The sequence below is a fragment of the Etheostoma spectabile genome, chromosome 21 (assembly GCF_008692095.1).
Source record: "Etheostoma spectabile isolate EspeVRDwgs_2016 chromosome 21, UIUC_Espe_1.0, whole genome shotgun sequence".
NCBI lineage: Eukaryota > Metazoa > Chordata > Actinopteri > Perciformes > Percidae > Etheostoma > Etheostoma spectabile.
Genome location: NC_045753.1, coordinates 8,385,571 through 8,389,921, shown reverse-complemented (window position 1 = coordinate 8,389,921; position 4,351 = coordinate 8,385,571).

The following is a 4,351-nucleotide window of genomic DNA, read 5'->3' as shown; positions in this document are numbered from 1 at the left end:
TGCCAAGGTGCTCTTGAGCAAGGCACTAAACCCCAAACTGCTCGGGGCACCTTTCCATGGACAGCCCCCCCCCCACACTCTGACATCTTTCCATTAGTGCATGTATAGGACCTGAGCCTGTGTGGCCTGTGTGTAATAACAACAGAGTGTAAATTGTAATTTCCCCTAGCGGGACTAATAAAGGATACATTAATCTTAATCTTAATAAAAGCTACAGTTCATCCAGTCCATCACATATTATGGAAGTTGTAAATAATTACCCCAAGTCTCTGCATCTCTGAACTTTAACCTTTGACTGTTTGTGGCCAATATAAACCCATCTTATAGAAAGACATGAATGTCAGACATGTCAGCGTCACTGTAAAGCTGAACTTGAGCAGCGTAACTAAAGTCAGAGGCAGGGCTGTCATGGTGTGCATGCTGCACATTAAAGTGTTTTTTTGTCATGACCATGCCACAGCAAATTATCTTATGCACAATGCAATGTATTAATGGACTACCCGCCACACAGAGTTCAATGAGTCATCGTGTCAAAAGGATTGAATGGCCGATCACCCTGAAGAATGTTTGCTTTCTGTCTCTCTCTCTCTGCCAAGATAATACAGAATTCAAACAGACACAGAGAAACAGAGTGGGCTCTGGGCTCTCAAGGATAAACGGCACTGTGCTAAGCTGGGCTCCACTCCATGCTCTCTTGAAGGTATGGGGTAGGTGACTAAATAGGCTATTTCATACCATTCTTCTTCTGTAAATTCTCTGCACTTCAAACAGTCAAACATCTTACTAGTGTAAATGAGAAGCAGTGTGCTGTTCTTGAGGAGTACACCTATCCTTGTGAGAAAAAAACCTCAGATTTCCCAATGTTCTGAACGCTCCGCTTTCAATGCTTTTTCTACTCTCGGCTCAGTGTCACCTAACACCAAGCTGGGTTTCTATGATTGGTCCAGGCAGGCTATTGCAGTTATTTTAGGCAACTGCTGTGTTTACATAGGACTAGCTACATGCCAACACCAGGGAAACTTGTAATCTTGGCTGCTAATGCTGTTAATTTCTTCCCAGTATCAGGTCAAATTACTGCTAAAACAAATCAGGTTTGGTAGTATTTGGTTTAGAAGCCTTTATTGGGGATTTTTCATGGTACAAAGTACTGCTCCGTTACAGTCAGTCCCAGGTTCGTAGTGCAACATCAGTGGAGATTCCTGAGACTAGCAGACAGGCGGGATCGTGCGAACTGGACTTTATCGGGAGAGGGTATTAAATAGACAGGTGCTCCAATAGAGCATCCCAGACTGAGGGTGAATACAGGTGCAGCAGCCATAGGCAGTATGAGAATGAGATGAGTATTTTTTTTCTAAAACATGTAAATATTTCTCTACAGAATCACACAATGCAAGTATGAATCTGAAAACAGTATATAGTAGGTCTCCCTTAAATAAACATTAGCTTAGCATGCTAGTTAAAGCTGCAATCGTTATGTTTTTATGTATATATATATAGTAGAGAAGAAAATGACTACATGTAATGTTAAGGGGTCATTCTTAGGAATGAACCCACATATAACTATCATCCAACTCTGCAGTTGCCATCAGCTCCACAGATCATTTTTGCAACTTTATCGTTTTGATTTAGGCTACTCCTACTGCTCTTAACAGTAGCAGTTACAGTTGCAGCAAGTGCCTGTTTTCAGCAAAGGAAAGTTTTAAAAACCCAGTGTGCACCACCTGCCTAGCACCAAACGGCAAAAAGATAAAGTAAGAAACCAACTGCCGTAGATAATGCAGCATTCAGCAACTAAAGAACCAGATATTTCCCTCAGTAGCTGGTGGGGACCAAAACAGTTCAAAAAGTTGAATGACTATGTAACTTACATTCATCAGGTGTCCGAAAACATGACTTCAAATTAATACTAATGTCCCCCTGTATCTGCTGGATGACTAAATACGCAAATGTTAGCTAACATGTTAGCCATGTATTCACTTTATAAGGTGATTATATGTTGTATGCTGTCTTTACAGCTTATTTTCTGCCTCCAAGTGACCGTGACACCAGTTTAAATGAAGGTTTGTTAGGCAAGTTTGAGTGTTAATGCTGCTTGAATGATCCTGCAGGTAAAATGTATGTGTAGAATGCTAGTGGAACCCATGGAAGCATAAATAATAAATACATAGTACAGTAGGTTATGTAACCATGAAAAACACATGCTTTTAAAATCTCACGGTGAAATCATTGCATTGCAACAGGAAATGACTCAGATCATGGTATACCATGGACAAACCATGTAGAATTGATTTGCTGTGGAAGTGTAAACACAGGTAAACACAGGAATATCCTTGTTGTGGTATTCAGAAGCCTTTGGTAAAAAGCCTAAAAACTGACCGACATAGCTACCACATCTGCCTCCTCTATTAACAAATTAGCCTGTGGGCTAGCATATTCTGCTTATTTCCAGTAGACGAAGCACACTGTCTGGGGGTGCAGAGAAGAATGGTGCTGTCTAGAACAAAATGGATGGCAACAACAACCACACTTTAATTATTCCTCCTGATGAGATTGATTTTAAGAAGGAGACGAGAGTGAGCGGCCACCGGAGGTCAAGCAGCTTTCCGGGGGTAAGAGTGAGCAGGACGGAGAGAGAGAGAGAGAGAGAGAGAGAGAGAGAGAGAGAGAGAGAGAGAGAGATGCACCTGGACACCAGATGGCTCATCAGCAGGTCTCTCGCTGCCCTTACTGACAGGAAATGGATCGCTGAGGGCCAGACTGTTACCCAATTACTATAGAATCACACACACACACACACACACACCCAAACAGACACAGATACAAAGTCAAACAAACCCACACAGTTTCATTCACGCATACACTCACACACACACCTGAGTCTACACACAGCAAAAACACATGCATGCTTGCAGTACACACCTGGATACCCCCCCCCCACACACACCACACACACACACACCACACACACACACACCAGCTTTCAAGGCCACTCTCAGCTTTCCTCTTTGCTTTTCCCTGAGTGCATTTCAGCACGGTGCTGTCAGATGGCTCTTTATTTCAACTGTCCCAGGATGCCCTGCCAGCCTCCCCACAAACACACCATGACACCGCTGTTTATACACACACACACACACACACACACACACACACACACACACACACACACACACACACACACACACACACACATATCCCTGAGTATGCACACACAAAAACCTGGAAGAAGGATTTTTTAAATATTCTTTTTCATACACAAACAAATGCACACACACCTGGATGCTCACAACGTATCAGTGTGCTTTTTCTGAACACTGCAAACACACTCACGTACAGTTTACGCTCTCACACACACACACACACACACCACAACCATTTCTCCTCGCTTTCAGCATTGTATTGCTTTCATCCTTTTATTCCAGCACCATCCCTCTGACTTGCTTTCCTCTCTCTCTCACCACCACACACACACACACACACACACACACACACACACACACACACACACACACACACACACACCACACCACACACACACACCACACACACACACACCACCAAAAGCACACCAAACAGCATCAGTAACATACCGCACCAGTTCATGTACCGCATGCATTTCACCTTTCAGCTGCTCACCGTGAAGAAAGGAGATGAAGAGCTGCAAATTTAGCAACTTTTTCTATAGACAGAGAAAAACAGCTTTGGAATTTATTTCGAATCAATTGAATAGACATTGGTGAAACATTTAGGTCTCAACCTCATAAGACGACGCAGGAAGCAGCTGATGTAAGGTATGAACTTTAATTTTGCTGCTATATAAACACGCATACAACATCCAACATGGTTCCTAAGTCAGTGCAAGACGTTCTATCAAAACCTAACATCAAAAGTGTGCTGGAAGGCAAAGAGAGGGAAACAGAGAGGTGGGAGGGGAGAGAAAGACTTCACCGTACAATACTGTGCATTTCACGTCTGGGATGATTAACTGCAACAGAAGAGATTGTTCAACACGCTATAATGGCATCAAGCTTTTTCATTAACTAACAAAGAGCATAGCTGAACAGAAGAAAGCAGAAAATACAATAACACTGATTCCATTATCTTCAGTTTAGAAACAAAATGAGATTTCTGTAATTCTGCTCTACTGGACTTGCTCTTTTTTGGTTTATCATTACCAAAAGTTGAAGATAGATTTTTATTGGTATCAACTCGGTTGATGTACTACGCCGTACATTGTACCATACAATTTATGAAGTTCAGACGTTCCTCTGTTTGGTTGTGGTTGACAGCAGGGGCGGTTTTAGTCATTTTGAGGCCTAAGGCAAACACAGGCATGGGGCCCTCCACAACCCGT